A 24,513-nucleotide genomic window follows, 5' to 3' on the forward strand; every position below is an offset into this window, starting at 1 on the left:
CCTAAATGGGCAGCTTCTGCAACTGACATGACTTGAGTCGCCTTTGGGGATAGTTTTAAGAAGTGGAGAAGGAAGTCCCCATGTCCTGAGTTCCCACTTTGCGCCAGGCCTGGTGCCAGTCCTTTGCCTTCTGCAGCCTCATGTTATTGGCCCCATCATGTAAGTCAGAAACCATGGGCTCAGAGAGAAGGGAATGGACCAACACCACCCAATGACAGACCTGTGAAGCTGGACCTGACCCAGATCTGCTTCCTAACTTGACAGCATGCTGCCCTCTCTGGAATCATCCCTAAGGAGAAAAGGGTAGAGATCTGCAATGATAGGTCCTCCCTGGTGGCTCAGACTAAAGAATCTGCCTGCAATGCAGAGACCCAGGTTTGATCCCTGGGTTGGGAAGATCCCCTGGAGAGGGGAATGGCTACCTACTCCAGTATTCTTGCCTAAGAAGTCCATGGACAGAGGAGCCTGGCAGGCTACAGTCCATGGGGTCGCAAAGAGTTGGACACAACTGAGCAACTAACACTTTTACTTTCTTTTTGCAATGATTCATCTCCCAATCTGATGCAAATACAATTGAATTTTTCATAAAGTTCTTTGGATGCATGGGCCACACTTATTTTTCTGATATTGGAGCAAGCTGTTAGAAAGACTTTGACATGGGCGTAGAAGACGACTGGGTATCCTATCCAGAGTCCTCTTCCAGGTTATTGTCACATTTTATTACCCTTGAGATAGCCTACAACTCTCTAAGTAGTAGAAAATTGATCATGCAAATTATTCTTTTCCATGGAAATGCAAAGGAATTGCATCCAGTGGAATGGCTGCCCCATGGATAAACCAATTTTGTAAACATTTTAAAATATATTGGCATTCTTATAACGTATGTGTATAAGGTTCTCTTAATTTCCCTTTGAGCCAGTGGTACCATCTTACTGGTTCCCTCATCAGTGGGTCAACTGTTACATTTTCACCACGTATCTGTAAGTGGCTGGGAAATTCATACGTATTGGGTGACTGCCTCTTGACTCAAATCTGCTACTCGTCACCTGTTATTCATCACCTGACGTGTGATAAGGTTCAAGAGGCTGGACTTTCTATTACTCAGAACTCGCTTTTTAAGATCTCTTCCAGAATTCATAAAGAGACATTCTCTTCCTTTTCGTTCTTTGTTTTTGTTACAGTTTCCTGACTTCTTAGTATTTATTCTTGTGTGTATCATAGGAAGAGCCACGAGCACAAGTCTACCTGCGTCTCTTAGTGGGAAGGCATGTGTGCTCGCCAAGGCCACACGGGAGACATTTATTGACACTGTCACCTCCTCTGTTTACTCTCACTCCGAAGACAGACTGTAACCCAGCAGGATGGGAAGGGGCAGGAGGTTCACACTCCTTCTTACACGCTTGGGCTCTGATAACAGGAAAGGCTGTTGGAGGCTACAGTACTGATAACCTCCTGGGCCAGCGGGAGCCAGACAGTCCAGGAGCTGGGGAGACCACACAGCTCTGACTAAGCTGAGGATCCACCAGTGCCTGAAAGATGATGCTTTTGGTCCCCTGCAGGGGCCCAGCCTGAGCTGAGCCCCAGAGCAGGAAGGAAGTCATCCTGAAAGGCCAAGTTCAGGATGGTTCCCCTGAGCTGTGGTCTCCTATCCTCTTTGATCTCATACCATTCCTGGTTAAAAATAATCTAAGCATGCTGTTTCAAATATGTGTGTATTTTATTTTGAAATATTATATTTGTTTATCTCTATATTAAACAGTGATAAAGCTTCCCTCATAGCTCAGTCGGTAAAGAATCTGCCTGTGGTGCAGGAGACCTGGGTTCGATTCCTGGGTTGGGAAGATCCCTGGTGAAGGAAATGGCAACCCACTCCAGTATTCTTGCCTGGAGAATCTCATGGATAGAGGAGCCTGGCAGGCTACAGTCCAGGGGATCACAAGAGTGGGACACAACTTTAAACCACCACTACCGCCAAACAGCGATAAAACTTAATGACATTTTTGTTTTAAAAAATGCATATAAAGAGAAGTTCTCTGCAACCCAGAGAACTGGCCTGCTCTCTCTTTGGAATCCGCACTGCCCCGGAGCAAGCCCTTCTCCACAGCACAGAACAGTGTGGAGTATGTAGGGAACTCACAGCCTGGCTTTATTGATGACTTAAGACAAGCTGTGTCTCCTCTCTGGGCCTGAGTTCCCCCATCGATTTAAAGTCAGGATTACAGTACCCACCACTGTCACTGTCATGCCCCCTCTTACAGTTGTAATAGAAACACCAGTGTATGTGAAAAATGTAAGTGAAGTCGCTTAGTCGTGTCCGAAAAGTCGTGAAAAATGTAAAGTACTATAATTATCTATTGTGAACTGTCATTTCCAGGAGCCTGAAAGGCTCATGCTTTTTGGTTTTGGTTTTGTTTTTTTAAAAGCACACAAAACCTTTGTGCAAGAATGAAAGCTCAGGTCTAAACAAGGAATACCCCCTGAGGGTGACACCTGGACGCACAAGCTCACCAGAGCAAAGCCACACTAAATTACCATAAACAGATCCTCTTCCAAGGGGGAGGGACTGCTGGAAAAGCCAAGGGGACATCATGGGAGCCACAGAGTTAACGTTATTGACTTCATTTCTTTACCTCCAGCAACAGCTACAACTTTGCACTGACATTATTTGCTAAAAGTAGTAACAGTAACTGCAATTTACTGAGCACTCAGGATCCTAAGTGCTTTGCATGTATTATTTCATCTTTTTTGGAAATAATACCAGGGGTAAAGCATGATTATCCCACTTTACCAATCGGGAGGCTGAGACTCAGAGACATGGAGTAGGTTGCCCAGAGTCACCTGGTTCTCAAGTCTGAGACTGAGGTCCTCTGTCCCCAAGGCCACCTTCACCACCATGCTCCAGCACATCACACTGCCTTCCGTGCTGGGAGCCTCCATTTTTGGGGAGGCCTGGATGATGCCCTTCTAGCAGTTTCCCTTTGTTTATTTATTTATTTTTGGCTGTGCTGGGTCTTCGTGGCTGTGCTGGCTTTTCTTTAGTTGTGGCAAGTAGGGGCTACTCCCTAGTTGCGGGATTTGGGGGAGGGGGGTACACGTGTTACCATCTGAATTTTCATCTGGATAGCTCTGTTAACAAGCCTTTGGGAAGTCACTTCACGTATGTTTCCTCCTATTTGTGAAGAGAGGGCTGGCTTAGTTATTTGATAAAGCCCCTTCCAGGCCTGAATTCCTTGACTACGATTTACTGTAGTGTCTTAACACTCTTTCATGGCACAGTTGTGTAGAGCATTAGAGAAAAGCCTAGGCTTTTAGTTGATAATGAGCCATCTTATCAGTGAGACTCCACGTGGACCCTATCATACGGCATGTGGGATCTTCCCAAATTGGGGATCAAGCCAGTGTCTCCCGCATTGACAGGAGGATTCTTTAGCACTGAGCCACCAGGGAAGTCCCAGTTTCCCTTTAGACTCTGCATTAGAGATGGGGGCAAAGTGAGCCACCGGCAGCAGCCCAAGGCCGACAGAGCCCTGATTGTAGCTGCTGCAGAGCTTGCAACGGGGAGGAGGGGGACATTTAAACTTGTGGACTCCCAGCCACTCTTTGACTGACCTCTCAGACTGAGGCCCACGTAGGCAAAGCACCCTACTTGGGAACCGCCACCCTGGGGTTGGCAGGTTAAAGAAGGCAGACGATGCCTCCTTTGTTAGCAGCACTGGCCTTGCCACATGGTCACTATGCCCTTCTGAGCAAGGAGCTTTATCTCCGAGAACCTTGGTTTCCCTATTGGTAAGATAATACCTGTCTCATGATTGCTTTGCAACTTGTTCTTTTATTCATTCAACTAATATTAGGTTGAACCACTTGAAATTGCTGATATTTAATACTTTTCTTAGTTTCAAAAGCATTCATTTCATGTGGTTCAATTCTAGTATTTTTTGCATGCTGTATCAATTAAGATTCTACAGAGAAACAGAACCATCAGGTTTCAAATAGAGAGACAGATTTTAAGAAATTGGCAAACTCCCTTTCTTTTAAGGGGCTGGCAAATCTGAAATCGGTAGGACAAGCTAGAAGGCTGGATATTTAAGCAAGAATTGAGATAGCGGTCTTGAGACCGAATTTTGCAGGCCAGGAGGTGGGAAATTCAAGCAGGGTTTTTGTGTGACAGCCTTGGGGAAGTTCCTGCTTCAGGGAACCTGAGTCTTTGATCTTAAGGCCATTAACTGATTGGATGAAGCTCATCCATATGTGATGAAGAGTAATCTGCTTTATGGACCATCAACCAATTATAAATATGAACCATATCTACGAATACCTTCACAGCAACATCTAGACTAGTGTTTGACCAAACAACTGTATCCCATAGCCCAGCCAAGTTGATATAACATTAACTTTGCAAGTGCCAATTATGTACTAGGCTCTGTTGTGCTGGAAAAAAAAACTCTTAAGAGTGCCTAGGACAGCAAGGAGACTAGTCAACCCTAAAGGAAATCAACCCTGAATATTCACTGGAAGGACTGATGCTGAAGCTGAAGCTCCAATACTTTGGCCACCTGATGTGAAGAGCTGACTCATTGGAAAAGACCCTGATGCTGGGAAAGACTGAAGACAGGAGAAGAAGGTGACAGAGGATCAGATGGTTTGATGGCATCACTGACTCAATGGACACGATTTTGAACAAACTCCGGGAGATGGTGAAGAACAGGGAGGCCTGATGTGCTGCAGTCCATGGGGTTGCAAAAAGTCAGACGTGATTTAGTGACTAAACAACAAGGGTTCACAAGTTGATAAAACTGACAAAGGTGCCTGACCCAGCAGAGCTTACTTTCTAGTTGAGAGACAGAAAGTCAATAACCAGAACAATAAATAAGTAACTGAGTATTACGTTAAGAGGGAAAAAAGTGGGCTAAGGAAGGTGAATGTTTGGGAACTGGCAGGTATGGCTTGCAGAGTGGTCAGGGGAGGTAGGCCTCACTGAGAGCCACGGCATGAAGGAGTGAGGGGTCAGCCACGCCAGAGCATTCTGAGCAGAGGGACCTGCCAATGTGGAAATGTTAAGAGCAGAGCATGCTGGCGTGTTCTGGAACTGAAAGGAAGCCAAGGTAGCTGCAGCGGAGAGTGACAGGAGAGGGGTTCAGAGAGATCCTGTGGGGCTTTAGAGGTTATTGTTAACTGCGAAAGTGACGATTAACTCAGAGACACCTGCATGTCACATACCCAGCACAGTGTCTGGTCTAGAAGACCTAGGACCTTGAGTGCAGGCCACTAGACTCTGGGTGAGAGTTTTTTCTTCCCCACCTCTTGGATTCTCTGTCCCAGACTTCACATTTTACCCACCTCCTTCCTAAACAGCTATTTCAGGAGCCAGCGGACCACCATGACACCTGAAGTTCTAACAGCACCTGCCATGTACGTGGGAGCCAGGACCCACTGTGAGAGGAGGCCAGAAACACCCTGTATGATCCAGGCTGAAGGGGGCTGGTCCGAGACACACGGACCACTTCCCCTACTGGCATCCCAGCCCTGACCTATCCACCCGGCCCGGCCTGCAGCCCTGGCCAGCTCTGTCCCGGGCTTTGTTCCTGAGTTTCCAAGGCCCCTCTTCCTGCCAAACAAAGCCCCCAGCCCCCGCCTGCCGCCCAACAGGCACCTGGGGCCTCCGGGCCTGGGAATCAAAGCCTGTTTTGCAAAGGAGGCCCTGTGTTTGGAGAAACACCCATCCCCTGCTGCCCAACCCTTCAAAGAGCTCACATTGTTCTGCGCTGAGAAGGCGCCTCCTGACGCGAGGGCAGGGCCGGGGCTGACGCGGGTGGACCTCTGATCTCAGGCCAGGCCCCCCACACCACTCAGGGGGGACGCAGGGGCCAAGCCAGGGGCGGTCTGTCTCATGGCACTGTGCCCCCTCCAGTCTTCTGCCCACCTGAGCCCCCAGCCCTTGTTTCCCCACCGAGGCCAAGACCCTTCCATCTCCCCAGACAGCAAGGTGGACTGAGAGGGCCATCAGGACAAGAACTGAGGTAGGCCTCCCAGGGGAGTGCCCGGGCGCGCGTGTCAGATGCCACATGAAAGATGCCCTCATTTCACAGATGGCGAGAGAGGCCAGAGATGAGATGGCACTGCATCTGGGGGCCCAGCTACAGCTGGAGGAGACTGACTTCACTCCACACCCTCGGTAAGGAGGCCCAGGCCAAAACACAGACCTTCTGACCCAAAGCCAGGTGCTTTTTTTTTTAAAGAAATACTTCACATGTACTTTTTTTCCCCAACCAGCATTGTTTTTTATTACAACTTAACTTCAGGTAGAAGTAAACTTTAGATAAATCCTCTTAACACAGATTGGGCCCAGGCGGCTCCCGATCACTCACTCGGCCCTTGAAGGTGTTCTCCTGCACCTGCTTTCCTTCTCCTGACGTTGACACACAGCCCAGAGGTGGCCGTGGGGCCTCTTAGTGTCACCCCTGTCATGCTGAGGTCTCTCAAGACCCGGAGAGGTTAAGTCATCTGTCTAAGGTCATCCAGGAAACCAGGAACAAGCCACAGCTCAGAAGCCCATTTCAGGGGCTTCTTCCGTATTCCTTTCTCCTCCAGCTGCACTTGTGAAGCGGTGGCATCCCATGTCCCATCGCCACAGTGTCCCCAGTACCCATGTTTGACTTTGCAGTCCTGGATACTCACTAAGATCAAGGGCACTACAGTCAGACAGAAATGAGGTCCAGCCATGGCCCCATCGCTTAAGCAAACCACTTGCTCATTCTGAGCCTCAGTTTCCTCCTCTGTCCAACAGAACAATGACAGCCCCGCTCCTTAGAGGCTGCTGCAGAGACGGGCGGCAGGTGGAACGTGTGAAAAGCCCCTAGCACATGATAAATAATAAACACTCAATAAGTGTTATTGTGATCATTATTATTCCTCCTACTTCCACTATTTGGAGTAGAGGGAAAAAACGAGAGCCCAGGGAAAGGTGTGGCACTGTCTCTTTGTGTGAGCTCTTCCTGAAGCAAACAGCAGCAGCCCCTTCCTGCCCCCTTCCTGCTGGGCTAAAGGGAGAGGGAAGGGCAGGGCAGGGCAGGGGGTGGGGGTTGCAGAGACAGACTTCTGATCTCCAGCCTAGGATTCTTGCACTTCACCTACTCGCCCTTCTGGGCCCCCAAGTGTGATCTTCTGACAGTCAGGATATTGCTGTCCTGGTCATCTTCCTCCAGTGTCTAACAACCCGGGAGGTCACTTCCAGCCCCAGATTCCTGGAAAATTCCACAGGACTATTTGGAGGAGGTAGTCTGGCTGAGTAAAAACACCTTGAGCAAGCCACTTCCGAGACTTGCTTGAAAGGCTGGGAAGCACTGGAGGTTCCAGTCCCGGCCTTGTTATTTGCTAACTGTGTGAACTTGCAAAAGTCCCTCAACTTCTATGGGTCTCAAGTTCTCTTCCACCAAACAAGGACAACAATATCCATGCAATAGTGTGATTTAGGATATTCTATGTGCCATATTTGCAGGACCCTAAATGAAGCAAGGGGACATCATCCAAAATTATGCAAAATGCCCACTGTCGTATGTCGTATCTTAAAGATGTTAAATGGATTCTAGTTCATTTTGGAGCCAGAATTTAGATTATCCTGAAGTGTGTTAATAAGCAAGTCATTTCAGCTATTTGTGAGGTGATCCCTCATCTATCAGTTGGAGCTAAGCATTACTTCCTTACTATATTAAGAATAATAGCTACCATTTGTTGATTATGTACTTCATGCCAGGCATTCTTCATGCTTGGCACTTTTCATATATTAATCGTCTTCCTGACAAGTTCATAAAAATGCATTTTTGTCCCCATTTTACAGATGGGGAAACTGAGGAGTGTCTGCTGGGTATCCTGAGGGCATCCTGTGGGCATCCTGGGGGCATCCACAGGCAGCCTGATGTCAGAGCAGCCCTGCTCTCTGCTACCATACATACCACCTGTTGCTCAGCACCTGTGGGGCGGGTCAAAGAGGGGCTTGTGTGTAAAGTGACATGGCGTCCACCAATGCTATTGCCCTCTGGCTTTGCTAGAAACCAAATCAAATACTTAGGAGACAGGGCTAGAGATTCAGGTTGGAAAGGATTTTTTAATGTTTGCTTTTTAAATGATAGGGCTTCCCTGAAGGCTCGGCTGGTAAAGAATCCGCCTGCAATGCGGAAGACCTGGGTTCAATCCCTGGGTTGGGAAGATCCCCTGAAGGAGCGCAAGGCAATCCACTCCAGTATTCTTGCCTGGAGAACCCCCACGGACAGAAGAGCCTGGAGGGCTACAGTCCATGGGGTCGCAAAAAGTTGGACACAACTGAGTGACTAAGCACCGTACTGCACATGGAATATTCACACAATGCAACATCACACAAATAGTAAATCCAAAGATTTCTCACAAGAATCCACAATGACATGGAGAGACATCCACAACATTCCAAGGTGGAAAGAAAAATAAAGCCAGTTCTCAAAATATGAAATTCCCACAACAACTGATATTGGAATGCGATTGCTTAGAAGAATGCCTGGAAGGCTCTATACAGTTATTAACACCAGTAGGTATGGCTGGACAGTAGGATTGCATGGGGTTATCATTTTTTCCTTTTTGATCAGTTGCATTTTCTAATTTTTTTTTCTAGAAGAAACAGGCCTTTCTTTTGTAATTTAAAAATAATCACAAATTCAAGATGAATAGTGACTTAGACTTACTAGTTAAAAAAAAAAAGACTGAGTTTTATTCTGTCACATTCATTTATTCATTCAATAAATATTCACTTACATACTAGGTGCTTCTGTTCAGCAGCAAGTTCCATCAGTCCAGAACATCATTATGAAGGGGAAGATGGTGGGAGGCTCCAGGTAATGGGCCTCAGAAGACAGGTGGGGACCAGCCTCGTGCTATAAAGGACACGAGGCCTTCCTTGTGACGGCCCAGCAAACCTGCACTTCTTCCTCCACAGTTACGTACCTCCATGTCTACCAAGGGAATCAGACCTCCCTCCTGAATGACTCGTTGAGAGGGAGACACAGGAGCTCATACCACATGGGAAAGGACCAAGAACAAACCTCTGTTGAGGATCTGTCACCATGCTGGGGGCTTCCAAGCCACCCAGTGAGTCCTCCCAATTACCTTGCATCTCCATTTTGGCAGATGAGGACAGAGAGGCTCAGAGAAGTAAAGTTGCTTATCCAAGGAGACCAGCCTGTCAGAGAATGAGCTGGGATTTGAAGCCAGCTCCAACCCACTGAGATGCCATCACCCTTCTACTTCAGGACCCGCAGCCTCCCCCCACCTCCTTCACCATCATCAGCATTCTGGACACCAAGTTCTGGCACCCTGCTAAGGGTATTGTCTCAGATATCAGTGATCTCATTTACTCTTCCTCTGAGGCAGAGGCAGGAGGTAGATGATGTATTTACCAATGAGGAATCCCAGGCTCAGACAGGTCACTACCTGCCCCATCACATAGCACTGGAGTAGTGGAGCTGAGATTTGGAATCTGTGCCTAGAAAATTCTACGAACAGAGGAGCCTGGCAGGTTAGAGTCCATGGGGTCCCAAAGAGTCAGACACGACTGAACACGCACGCATGCAGGCCTGCTGGGCTCCAGAGCTCTGGCCTCAAACACCTGCATGCCCCACTCTCCTCCTATCCTAGGTTAGACTCCTGTGAACAGTGTGGAACACCTTGGGGGTAACACTAGTGAACATAAACAAATGCCAGCTCTTCTTTTCTTTCTTCTTGCTTTTAAACATTCGGGAAGTGTATAAATGGAAGGGAAAAGCAGGTAGAGGAGTACTGAAAGAGGGAAGACGTAAGAGAAATGTTTGACAATTTGGCATGCTGTAAAAACCAGCTGAGCTATTGAAAATCCTGAAAGATAATGCCGTTAAAGTGCTGCACTTAATATGTCAGCAAATTTGGGAAACTCAGCAGTGACTGGAAAAGGTCAGTTTTCATTCCAATCCCAAAGAAGTTCAGTTCAGTTCAGTTTAGTGGCTCAGTCGTGTCCAACTCTTTGCAACCCCATGAATAGCAGCACGCCAGGCCTCCCTGTCCATCACCAACTCCCAGAGTTCACTCAGACTCACATCCATCTAGTCGGTGATGCCATCCAGCCATCTCATCCTGGATCGTCCCCTTCTCCTCCTGCCCCCAATCCCTCCCAGCATCAGTCTTTTCCAATGAGTCAACTCTTTGCATGAGGTGGCCAAAGTATTGGAGTTTCACCTTTAGCATCATTTCTTCCAAAGAACACCTAGGACTGATCTCCTACAGAATGGACTGGTTGAATCTCCTTGCAGTCCAAGGGGCTCTCAAGAGTCCTCTGCAACATCACAGTTCAAAAGTATCAATTCTTCAGCACTCAGCTTTCTTCACAGTCCAACTCTCATATCTATACATGACTACTGGAAAAACCATAATCTTGACTAGACGGACCTTTGTTGGCAAAGTAATGTCTCTACTTTTTAATATGCTCTCTAGGTTGATCACAACTTTCCTTCCAAGGGGTAAGCATCTTTTAATTTCATGGTTGCAATCACCATCTGCAGTGATTTTGGAGCCCCTCAAAATAAAGTCTGACACTGTTTCCACTGTTTCCCCATCTATTTCCCATGAAGTGATGGGACCAGATGCCATAATCTTCGTTTTCTCAATGTTGAGCTTTAAGCCAACTTTTTCACTAGCCTCTTTCACTTTTATCAAGAGGCCTTTTAGTTCCTCTTCACTTTCTGCTATAAGGGTGGTGTCATCTGCATATCTGAGGTTACTGATATTTCTCCTGGCAATCTTGATTCCAGCTTGTGCTTCTTCCAGCCCAGCATTTCTCATGATGTACTCTGCATATAAGTTAAATAAGCAGGGTGACAATATACAGCCTTGATGTACTCCTTTTCCTATTTGGAACCAGTCTGTTGTTCCATGTCCAGTTCTAACTGTTGCTTCCTGACCTGCATACAGGTTTCTCAAAAGGCAGGTCAGGTAGTCTGGTATTCCCATCTCAAAATTTTCCACAGTTTATTGTGATCCACACAGTCAAAGGCTTTGGCATAGTCAATAAAGCAGAAATAGATGTTTTTCTGGAACTCTCTTGCTTTTTCCATGATCCAGTGGATGTTGGCAATTTGATCTCTGGTTCCTCTGTCTTTTCTGAAACCAGCTTGAATATCTGGAAGTTCATGGTTCACGTATTGCTGAAGCCTGGCTTGGAGAATTTTGAGCATTACTTTACTAGCATGTGAGATGAGTGCAATTGTGCAGTAGTTTGAGCATTCTTTGGCATTGCCTTTCTTTGGAATTGGAATGAAAACTGACCTTTTCCAGTTCTGTGGCCACTGCTGAGTTTTCCAAATTTGCTGGCATATTGAGTGCAACACTTTCACAGCATCATCTTTCAGGATTTGAAATAGCTCAACTGGAATTCCATCACCTCCACTAGCTTTGTTCGTAGTGATGCTTTCTAAGGCCCACTTGACTTCACATTCCAAGATATCTGGCTCTAGGTGAGTGATCACACCATTGTGATTATCTGGATCATGAAGATCTTTTTTGTCCAGTTCTTCTGTGTATTCCTGCCACCTCTTCTTAATATCTTCTGCTTCTGTTAGGTCCATACCATTTCTGTCCTTTATTGATCCATCTTTGCATAAAATGTTCCCTTGGTGTCTCTAATTTTCTTGAAGAGATCTCTAGTCTTTCCCATTCTGTTGTTTTCCTCTATTTCTTTGCATTGATCACTGAGGAAGGCTTTCTTATCTCTTCTTGCTATTGTTTGGAACTCTGCATTCAGATGCTTATATCTTTCCTTTTCTCCTTTGCTTTTCACTTCTCTTCTTTTCACAGCTATTTGCAAGAGAATATTCTATACATGGACATCACCAGATAGTCAACACTGAAATCAGATTGATTATGTTCTTTGCAGCCAAAGATGGAGAAGCTCTATACAGTCAGCAAAAACAAGACTGGAAGCCGACTGTGGCTCAGATCATGAACTCCTTATTGCCAAATTCAGACTTAAATTGAAGAAAGCAGGGGAAACCATTAGACCATTCAGGTATGACCTAAATCAAATTCTTTATGATTATACAGTAGAAGTGAGAAATAGATTTAAGGGACTAGATCTGATAGATTGAGTGCCTGATGAACTACGGAATGAGGTTCATGACATTGTACAGGAGACAGGGATCAAGACCATCCCCATGGAAAAGAAATCCCAAAGAAGGGCAATGCCAAAGAATGCCCAAACTACCATCAGTTGTGCTCATTTCACACGCTGGCAAGATTATGCTCAAAATCCTTCAAGCTAGGCTTTAGTAGTATATGAACTGAGAACTTCCAGATGTACAAGCAGGATTTAGAAAAGGCAGAGAAAAAAGAGGTCAAATTGCTAACATTCAATAGATCATAGAGAAAACAAGAGAATTCCAGAAAGACATCAATTTTGCTTCATTGACTATGCTAAAGCCTTTGAATGTGTGGATCAAACAAACTGTGGAAAATTCTTGAAGAGATGGGAATACCAGACCACTTTACCTGTCTCCTAAAAAATCTGTATGCAGGTCAGGAAGCAACAGTTAGAACCAGACATGGAACAATGGACAGGTTCAAAATGAGAAAGGAATACAGTAAGGCTGTACTTTGTCACGCTGCTTATTCCTCTTCTATGCAGAGTACATCATGTGTAATGTCAACCTGGAGGAAAAACAAGCTGAAATCAAGATTGCCAGGAGAAATATCAACAACCTCAGATATGCAGATGACACCACTCTAATAGCAGAAAGTGTAGAAGAACTAAAGAACTTCTTGATGAGGGTGAAAGAAGAGAGTGAAAAAGCTGGTTTGAAACTCAACATTAAAAAAATAAGATTATGGCATCCAGTCCCATCACTTCATGGAAATAAAAGAAGAAAAAGTGGAAGCAGTGATGGATTTTAATTTGAGGGGCTCCAAAATCACTGCAGACAGTGACTGCAGCCATAAAATTAAAAGATGCTTGCTCCTTGGAAAGAAAGCTATGACAAACCTAGACAGCATACTAAAAAGCGGAGACATCACTTTGCCAACAAAGGTCCATATAGTCAAAGCTATGGTTTTTCCAGTAGTCATTTACAGATGTGAGAGTTGGTCCATAAAGAAGGCTGAGTGCTGAAGAATTGCTTTCAAATTGTGGCGCTGGAGAAGACTCTTGAGAGTCCTTTGGACTGAAAGGAGATCAAACCAGTCAATCCTAAAGGAAATCAACCATAAATATTCATTGGAAGGACTGATGCTGAGGATGAAGCTCGAACACTTTGGCCATCTGATGTGAAAAGCTGACTCATTAGAAAATCTTTCCCTGATGCTGGGAAAGATTGAAGGCAAAAGAAGAAGGGGGCAGCAGGGGATAAGATGGTTAGATAGCATCAGCAACTCAATAGTCATGAATTTGAGCAAACTCCCAGAGGTCATGGAGAACAGAGGAGTCTAGCTTGCTGCAGTCTTTAGGGTCCCAAAGAGTCAGACACAACTTAGCAACTGAACAAAAACAACAAGAACCAACACCTCATTCTTCAATAGAAACAAAGTTTCAGTTTCTGAAAAATGAGCGTGGAAGCATGGTGGGGAAAGAGAAGGGACAAAAGGCTTGAAAACAAGTTCTTGGAAGTATAGTTAAAGGAACTGGAAATGCTTGACCTGGAGAAAAGTAGTTTTGAACATTCAACTAGAAAACATGTGAAAAGCTTCTCCTCTGGGGCAAGCAGTGTACAAGGTGCTGAGGGCAAGCAAAAAAAAAAAAAAAAAAAAACAGGACAGATATGGCCTCTGTCCCCATGGAAACCTGAAATGTTTGGGATGGTTGAGGCCTCTGCCTGCAGATATCTGAAGCGGTACTGGGGAAAAGTGAGTGGCCTTGTTCTGTGAGGGGCCCACGGACAGAGCTGGGATTGTTCTGTGGATGCCTTGGTGGGTAGATTTCCTCCCTGAAGATGCAGGAACTTACCCACAGGCAGATGGATGGCTGCCTCAGGGGACAGAAAGCTCGCCATCACAAGGGGAAAGGAGGTGTGAGTACTTTGAAAGGATACAGAAGAGGGGCTGTATCTGTCTGCCCAAGTTGCCACCACAAAACGCCACCAAGTGGCTTAAACAGTAGACATTTATTCAGCACAGCTCTGGAGGCTGAGAAGTCCAAGATCAGTTTGGTTTCTGGTGAGCCCTCTTTTCCTGACTTGCAAAGGGTGACCTTCTCACTGTGTTCTCAGATGGCCTGTCCTCAGTGCATGTGTATGGAGAGAGAGAGAACTCTCACTATTGTGTCTCCTCCCACAAGGGCACTAATTCCATCAGAAGGGCCCCACCCTCATAATCTCATCTAACTCTAATGACCTCCCAAGGGCCTCATCTTCAAATGCCTTCACCTTGGGGGTTAGGGCTTCAACATATGAATTTGGGGTAGGGGGGAAACATAAACATTCAACCCAGAACAGGGCCTCAGCATGAGCAGGGCAGCTGGACTACTCATTGCCGAGTCCTTCTATACTTAGCGCTCTGCTTCTGTAGAAGCTGAGGGCACGTGGACCCTGTGCTGAGGGCCAGCTGTGACTTAGGCAGCTGAACCTGGGCAGGGTGAGGAGTTGGGAACCAGATAGAATGCCTGGGTGGTACACACATCAGCCCCCTCTGCTCTGGGAGTAGAGATGCAAAGATGAGCAAAACCTCTACTTGTGGTGACTCAGTTCCGGGCAAGGCACTTGCCCTCTTGTAGTCTTAACTTCTTCATCTGATAAAGAGGGTGTGATAGTACCACACACCCAAAAAACTATTGTGAAATGGGGATGAAGTATGGAAATGTGTGGTCCAGCCCAGCACAGAGCGCGATGCATAAGCAATCGGTAGATGTGAGCTGCCATTTACGATTGTTAATAAGAACAAGTGCCTGCCATGGGGTTTCAACCAGAGTGGGGAACAAACAGGAATACAGATGAGGAGATTATTGTGTGTGTGTGTGGGGGGGTGGGGTCTCTTTACTTCAGGTGTTTAATTCTCACAAGTATTGCTCCTGGAGTAGGAATCAGGAAATACTTCTTGGTGGAAGGGACAATGGGAGCTGAAACATGAAGAAAGATTGAAGAAGTTGAGGGGTTTGGGGCCAGGATATTTTGAATCAAAGGATGAAAAAAAGAAGACAGGCTGCTGGGCTAACTGGAGAAAGAAAATGGCTCAGGTGACCACATACATGTATTCACTCGTTCACCTGCTATATCATTCACCACTTCCAACAGCCCCACCTGCCACAATCATAATAGTTTCAGCTCTAAAAGATCACCACTCAAGCATCCCACCCCTGATCACAACCTCCAGTCTTCCACTACATGATGTCCTACATAGGTCCCCTCCACGTGCTCATCACTGGCTTCTCTAGCCACTGGCACTCTATTTTCTTTCAGTCCATCACCCTCTTCTTCCTCATGTCTTTCTTCTTCTCTTCCTCCTAGCCCCTCACAAGCACTTTTCTACTGCTTTAATATTTTGACTTTGTTGTTTTATTCTATTTTTAGATTACTCACATAAGTGATACTGTGGAATAATTGTCTTTTCCTGACATTTCATTTAACATGATGACCTCAAAGACCATCCATTGCCATCACAAATGGCAGGATTTCCTTCTTTTTCATGGCTGAGTCAGATTCCGCTGTATATATACCACATTTTCTTTATCCATTCATCCACTGACAGGCACTTACCCTGTTTCCATATCTTGGTTATTGTGAATACTGATGCGCAAACATAGGAGTGAAGATATCTCTAGGATCTTGGTTTTGTTTCCTTTGGATATACACCCAGCAACAAGATAGCTGGATCATATGGCCAATCTATTCTTAATTTTTTGAGGAACCTCCACACTATTCTCCATAGTGGCTATGCCAATTTACATCTCCATCAAGAGTGGACAAGTGTTCCCTTTTCTCCACTTCCTCACCAACATGTGTTATCTTTTATCTATTTGATCATAAATTCTAGTAGATGTGAGTCATGTCCTTTATTACAGCTCAGATGGTGATCCAGCATTTTAGTAACAGCTTATTGTTGCTACGAATTCTCTTGCCCATTGGTCTTGAGATCTCACTGGTTGAGCAAACCTCTCCCTTCTGTTCCTGTGGTTTCCTTCCTGTACCTAGCAGCCAAACACTGTTGAGAACAGCATACCACAGGCCAGAGGGCTTCCCCTAACTCTAGGTGTTCACTTCAAATGGGCCTTGGACACTGCCCATAACCATCCACCCTCCCGTGGCCACTTCATGCTTTCATCATGCTCCTCAAACCTGCTTCCTCATTCTCAGCCATGACCCCACCTTCTCCTTTACAGAGAAAGAAAATACCACCCCTTATCTTCACACACACACACACACACACACACACACACACGCACGCACACACATGCACACACAACCCCACACCCATCCTCTTCCCTTTCCCCTTCTATTTCAACACAGGAACTAGTATTCTCACCTAAGGCCAGTTCAGAGCAGGTGATGGCACCCCGCTCCAGAACTCTTGCCTGGAAAATCCCATGGATGGAGGAGCCTGGTAGGCTGCAGTCCGTGGGGTCACTAGGAGTCAGACACAACTGAGCGACTTCGCTTTCACTTTTCACTTTCATGCATTGGAGAAGGAAATGGCAACCCACTCCAGTGTTCTTGCCTGGAGAATCCCAGGGACAGGGGAGCCTGGTGGGCTGCCGTCTATGGGGTCACACAGAGTCAGACACGACTGAAGCGACACAGCAGCAAGGCAAGTTCTCCATCTGGATTTTGGTGCCCTGCCTTCTCCCCTTCTCAGGAATCTTGTATTTTTCAATTTTTAACCTTGTATTTTAATTTTTAATGGAGTACAGTTGCGTTACAATGTTGTGTTAGATTCTGCTATACAGCAAAGTGAATCGGCCATACATATACATATATCCACTCCTTTTTGGACTTCCTTCCCATTTGGGTCCCCACAGAGCATTAAGCAGAGTCCCTGTGCTACGCAGTATGTTCTCGTTAGTTACCTATTTCATACATAGTGTTTATATTGTACGTGTGTTAATCCTAATCTTCCAGTTCCTCTCACCCCTTCCCTTTCCTTCTTGGTATCCACACATTTGTTCTTTACATTTGTCTCTATTTCTGCTTTGCAAATGCGATCATCTATACTATTTTTCTAGATTCCACATTTATGCATTAAATTTACAATACTTGGTGTTCTTTCTGACTTACTTCACTTTGTATGACATACTCTAGGTTCATCCACTTCTCTACAAATGACCCAATTTCATTTCTTTTTATGGCTGAGTAATAGTCCATTGTGTATATGTATCACAGCTCCTTTATCCATCCCTGAGTCGGACACGACTGAAGTGACTTGGCAGCAGCTGGACATTTAGGTTGCTTCAATGTCTTGGCTATTGGAAATACTGCTGCTATGAACATTGGGGTATATGTATCTGTTTGAATTATGATTTTCCCAGGATATATACCCAGAAGTGGAATTACTGGGTCATATGGAAATCCCATGGACAGAGGAGCCTCATGAGCTACAGTGCATGAGGTTGCAAAGAGTCAGACACAATTAAAGCACACTATCTGTATCTGTACATTAGTTCTAAATTTTAGGGACTTTTGTCACTTTATTTTTTAATTGAAGGACAGTTGCTTTACAAAGTTTTGCTTTCTGTCAAACATTAACAAGAATCACCCTTAGGTACACCCATGTCCCCTCCCTCTTGAATCTCCCTCCCATCCCTCTCCCCATCCCATCCTTCTAGATTGTCACAGAGCCCCTGTTTCAGTTCCCTGAGTCGTACGGCAAATTCCCATTGGCTGTCTATTTTATATACGGCTATATTTTCGTTTTTAAAGAACCTCGACACTATTCTCATAGCGTATCACTCTACATTCCCACCAACAGTGTAGAGGGTTCCATTTCTCCACACCCTCTCCAGGATTTATTGTTTGCAGATTTTTTGATGATGGCCATTCTGAATGGTGTGAGGTGATAACTCATTGTAGTTTTGATTTGCATATCTCTAATAATCAGTGATGTTAAGCATCTTTTCCTGTGTTTGCTGGACATCTGTATGTCTTCTTTAGAGAAATGTCTATTTAGGTCTCCTGCCCATTTTTTAAATTGGGTTGTCTGTTTTTTTGATATTTAGCTGCATTAGCTGCTTGTATATTTTTGGAGATAAATCCTTTGCCAGTTGCTTTGATTGCAAATATTTTCTCCTATTCTGAAGGTTGTCTTTTGCAAATCTTGTAATTTTTATTATCCTATCTTCCCCTTGGGTTTTTTTTTTTTTTTGGCCACACCACATGGCTTGAAGAATCTTAGTTCCCCAATCAGGGATCAAAACTGTGCCCCTTGCGGTGCAAACATGGAGTCCTAACCATCGGACCACAAGGGAATTCCCTAACTCTACTTCTCCATTACATCTTTCCTGTTAGCTTTTGAACAAGATCAAATCGCCTGCTAAACAAAGAGAAAAGCCAACATCCTCAACCTCACATCTCCTCCAGCACCCACTCTCAGCCTTTCCTGCTGACCTTCTCAAGGAGGCTGCCCGCACTTCGCCCCACATCCTCACTCCATTCACCTTCTCTGACAGCTTCTGAGATATAACTGACCTACTATAAACTGCACTTACTGAAAGTGTACAACTTGATAAGTTTCATGTCTACGCCCATGAAACCACCACCACAATGAAGATAATAAACATCTCCATCACCATCACAAGTCTCTTTGTGCCCCTTGACAAGCTTCTTGCTCCATCACTCACTGAAAATGCTCTTGATAAATGTGCTTGTGAGCTGCATCTCACTAGGTGCAGTGAAAAATGGTAACTGCTTCTTAGACATCTCAGAAATACCTCAAATACAACCTATCCAAAACCAGACTCAAGGGCTTACTCCTTCAAACCAGCTGCTCTTCCGGTAGTACCATTCAAGTGCGCATGCAAGCCAGGAGTCTAGATGTGTTCTTGACACATGTGGGCAACACTGCACCAAGTACTGCCCATTTCTAACCCTTGATTACCTCTGTGCTCTCCTCTCTGCCTCTGTCATCACCGCCTTAGTATAAGATTCCTTCCTCAGTTCCACACCATAGCAAGGGTCCCCCAACAGGCAACACTATCCATTTCAGTGCTCATACTTCACTTCCCAGCTGCAGCCAGAGGGATCTTTTTTGAAAACAAGAATGAGGCTCTGGAGTAGAACCAAGAGCCTGGGGCTGTGGAGCTGCATGAGCCTGACTCTCCTGTCCGCCCTCTGGTAGGTGGGAGAGGCATGTCAGCTGCAGCAGCCTGCACTAAGGGCGGGGCTCCTAGGAAGAGCTCCCTTGCCAGCAGATGACAAAACCCTGAGTGGCAGGATGGACAGTCAGCCTCCCAGAGCCTCCCTGTGAAGGACCCGCTAGCACCACCGTGGTTTCCTTTGCTCTTGTCTTAATACAAGAAATAACCAAGGACATTTCTCCAAGGAAGACAATGTTGTTGTTGATGTTTATCACTGTCATGTGTAACTCTTTCGTGACTCCATGCACTGTATTCCGCCACGCTCCTCCGTCCATGGGATTTCCCAACAAGAGTACTGAAGTGGGTACCCATTTCCTTCCCCCACAGGATCTTCACAACCCAGGGATGGAACTCTCATTTCCTGCACTGGCAGGCAAATTCTGTACCATGAGCCACCAGGGAAGCCCAAAGAAACCACACAGATGGCCAACAGGCACATGAAAAGATGCTCAACATTGCTAATTACTAGCTAAATAAAAATCAAAACTGCAATGAGGTATTGCCTCACACTGGTCAGAATGGCCATCATCAAAAAGTCTACAAATAATAAATGCTGGAGAGGGTGTGGAGAAAAGAAAATCCTCCTACTCTGTTGGTGAGAATGTAAATTGGTGCAGCCATGGTAGAGAACAATATGTAGGTTTCTTAAAAAACAAAAAAATAGAACTACTGTGTGACCCAGCAATCTCACTCCTGGGCATATATCCAGAAAAAACCAGAATTCAAAAAGATACATGCATCTCAGTGTTCACTATAGCCTGTTTCAGATAGCCAAGACAGGGAAGCAACCTAAATGTCCATTGACAGAGGGATGGGTAAAAAAATGTGGTACAGATACACAATGGAATATTACTCAGCCATTAAAAAGAATGAAATAATGCCATTTGCAGCAACATGGAAAGAGAGTATCATCTTGAGTGAAGTAAGATAGAGAAGGAGAAATATCATATGATATCCCTTACATGTGGAGTCTAAAAAGAAATGATACAAATGAACTTCCTTACAAAGCAGAAACAGACTCACAGACTTAGAGAGCTGAACTTAGGGTTGCTAAGGGGAAGGATGAGGGGAAGCGATAGTTAGGGAGTTTGTGTGTCAGTACACACTGACATATTTAAAATGTAACCACCAAGGACCTACTGTAGAGCACATGGAACTCTACTCAATGTTATGTGGCAGCCTGGATGGGAGGGCAGTTTGGGGGAGAATGCATATGGCTGAGTCCCTTCACTGTTTGCCTGAAACTATCATAACATTATTTGTTAATCAGCTATACCCCAATACAAAATAAAATGTTTAAAAAAAGATAACAAAAATACATGCACTCCAATGTTCATAGCAGCACTACTTCCAAAAGCCAAGATATGGAAGCAACCTAAATGCCCACTGGCAGAAGAATGGATAAAGAAGCTGTGGTACGTATATACAATGGGATATTACTCAGCCACGAAAGAGTGAAATACAGTAATGCCATTTGCAGCAACATGGATGGACCTAGAAGTTATCATACTAAATGAAGCAAGCCAGAGAAAGAAAAATGTCATATTATATCACTTAAATGGTGAAACCACAAAAAGATACAAATGAACCTATTTACAAAACAGAAAAAGACACATAGATTTCAAAAACAAACTTATGGTTACCAATGTGGAGGTGGGGAAAGTGGGATAAATTAGGAATTGGGGATTAAAATATACACACTACTATATATTATATTAGTATTATAATATAAAATAGATAACCAACAAGGACCTACTATTTAGCATAGGGAACTATACTCCATATCTTGTCATAACCTATAAACGGAATAGGACGCAAAATATTTTTTTAAAAAGAGATGACCAAAAAACAAAAAACAAACAAATGAGAGAGAGAGAGAGAGAGAGATAACCAGATAGAACAACACTTCTCAAATTATTTACAACATATCTCAGACCTATCTTTTTGTATGACCACACTTGGATGTCAAATTGTTGCAAAATTTTTCTAAATGCTTACTCAGAATGTTGTTACTTAACACACAATGGACTGGTAACAAAGAGTTTGCAGACCCAGCACAGTTTGTGGACCACACTTTGAGCAGCACTGGAACAGAGGACCCATTATGGGCTAAGATCTGGAGGGAGCATGCAGGGCGAGATCCCAAGAATGAGAAAGACCCTGCCCACTGACATGGAGGAACACAGATACAGAGAAAATTCTGGGTTCAAATTCTGCCATACCAGATGTAGAATAAACTTTGGCAAGGCACTTTGATTTGTTTTGTTTTGTTTTGTTTTTGCAGAGCCTCCGTTTCTTTACCTGGAAAATGGATAGTGGGGGGCTAGGATAGAAGATGTCTGTTATTTCTTTTGTTCCATGTCCAGAAAAAAGATAGCATCTGACTTCCCTTTGGGTTTGGATGGGCTTACCTCTTCTCTTAGTTTCAAGGCTGGGTACATAACCTAAATGTGACCCATTACCAGGTTCAATCACCCTACATATGATAGGCTTGGTCCAGAGATGGGCACATAACCCACCTGAGCCACTGAAAGTCTATCTTGGACCCCTTGCTGGATGTGTTAGGGGAAAATTATCTTTTCGTGTGAGCTGCTAAGTACAAAGGGAACCCCCTGAAAATGAAACCAATACCGAAGGGAGCTGAGACAAAAATTGGAGAGAAAAGCTCTGATAATAGAGTTTGAGTGCCTGGTCCCAGGTCAGCTTCCACCCCCTCCCTCCTCTCCTTCTCCCAGTTACTGTCCTTGGTCAGACTCCACTGGCTCTCCCTCCCCTCTCTGACCTCCCTGCTGACCTGTGCATCCAGGATGGGAAAGGTCCAAGAATGCGATTCGGGTTAAGAGGCAGAGACTAGCTATGTGACCGAGAAGCCACCTCATGTCTCTGGACTTTGGCCTTCCCATCTGTCCAATGGGGATGCTGTCTGTCTCAGACTCTCAAAGTTCTCTCTGTGACCTGGCACACTCCTGAGCAAACATGATTTAGAAGCGTAAAGTGCTGATGGTTTCACTCATTTCCCTGAGGCCAAGGGTCATGCGCAGATAGACAAGGTATAGAGAAAGGGCTTTGGCGAAAAGGTTGGTCCCCACTTACTAGCTGTGCGGCAGGTGTGAAAGGGGCACGTCATGTACGTGCCCATGACGCAGCTTCTCCAGGGCTTTGTTTACCCGTTTACTACATGAGATGACGGTACCTATCTGCCCATGTGTCTGTGAGGCAAGAGTGACAATGTAGACAGAGTGCGTCAGTTCAGTTCAGTCACTCCGTCACGTCTGACTCTGTGTGACCCCATGCACTGCAGCATGCCATGTCTGACTCTGTGTGACCCCATGCACTGCAGCATGCCAGGCCTCCCTGTCCAACTCCAGCAACAACTCCTGGAGTTTGCTGAAACCCATCCAACCATCTCATCCTCTGTCGTCCCCTTCTCCTCCTGCCTTCAGTCTTTCCCAGCATCAGGGTCTTCTCAAATGAGTCAGTTCTCTGCATCAGGTGGCCAAAGTATTGGAGTTTCAGCTTTAGGATCAGTCCTTCCAATGAATATTCAGGACTGATTTCCTTTAAGATGGACTGGTTGGATCTCCTTGCAGTCCGAGGGACTTTCAAGGGACTTCTCCAGCACCACAAAAGCATCAGTTCTTTGGCACTCGGCTTTCTTTATAGTCCAACTCTCACATCCATACATGACTACTAGAAAAACCATATCTTTGAATAGACAGACCTTTGTTGGCAAAGTAATGTCTCTGCTTTTTAATACATGGCACATAGAAATTACTTTTAAAATGGACTTTTAGGGACTTCCCTGACGGTGTAGTGAATAAGAGTCCATCTGCCATGCAGGGGACACAGGTTTGATCTCTGGTTCTGGAATATTCCACAGGCCTCAGAGTGACTAAGCTTGTAGTGGCAACTACTGAGCCTGTGCTCTAGAGCCCACAAGCTGTAACTATTGAGCCCAGGAGCTGCAACTACTGAAGCCTGCATGCCCTAGCGCCTGTGCTCTACAAAAGAAGCCACTGCAACGAGAAGCCCATGCACCACAATGAAGAGTAGCCCCTTCACCACAACTAGAGAAAGCCCGAGCAAAGCAATGAAGATTCTGCACAGCCAAAAATACTTTTTTATCTTTTTAAATAAAAAACAAATGAACTTTTAAAATTAAAAAATTTTAAGGATGCCAAATATAGGTGGAACCCAGCTGACTACCTCAAGAGAGGATTCTGGAGTGTTCAGCATAGTGTTACTCTTTTGATGCTTCCCGAACAAGACATGTTCTAGAGGTGTTGCTATTCCTATCTGAGACACAGCACCCTCTTGGTAACTTCCTCTCTTTCCCCAGTTCCACTCTGTCCACTTAAAGGCTGCAACACTCTTTCAGCAGCCCACCTTCTTCCATCCATCTTCCCCTTCCCTCTGCCCTGTCACACACCCTCCACCCTGCATCCTTTAAGTCCTGTTCACTGCCCCTCCCCTGCAGCACATTCGGGGACTTGGCAGGAGCTGTCAGAAACAGATCCCTAAGCTCAGAATATTCCCCTGGCTTGCTATTGCCTAACAAGTAAACAGCAAATCTCTAACAGGGACTGCGAGGCTCCCATGAACTCTTTTCAGCTTTCCTTTCTACAACAGATGCTACCGGTACACCCCGCCCCCACACACCCCGACCCCCCGCCACCACCACCACCTGTATCCCTTTAGTGCACCTTGAACATCACCTACAGATTTGGGGAGGAGTTCCTGTACACACTGGTGGTTCCTACCCCAAGCACCTACACTTCTTTGTCCAAAAGTTTTCTGTGGTGGGTTCACCCATCTCGGCAGGAAAATTGATCAGATTTGATGGACAAATACTCCAGCTTCCTTGTTGCTCTGTGAGACATTTCTTCTTTTTCTTCTCCTTCTACTTGGCCTCACTGTGTGGCTTAAAGGATCTTAGTTCCCCACCAGGCTGGGGCCCTCGGCAGTGAAAGTTCAGAGCCCTAACCACTGAACTGTCAGGGAATTCCCTATGGGACGTTTCTGATGTGTGTCCTACACAGTCTTTCAGGGGGCTCCCCAGTGGTATTAAGCCCCAGTTCCCAAAAAGTAACATTCTCATCTTTGATTGGTTTTCCTCTCTTTTCTTTCTCCTCCACCACTTCACTATGCTTGCTGGGGACATCCTCTCAAATAAAGTACTTACACCTAAATCCTTGATC

This window comes from Capricornis sumatraensis, chromosome 2 (assembly GCF_032405125.1).
Source record: "Capricornis sumatraensis isolate serow.1 chromosome 2, serow.2, whole genome shotgun sequence".
Lineage (NCBI taxonomy): Eukaryota > Metazoa > Chordata > Mammalia > Artiodactyla > Bovidae > Capricornis > Capricornis sumatraensis.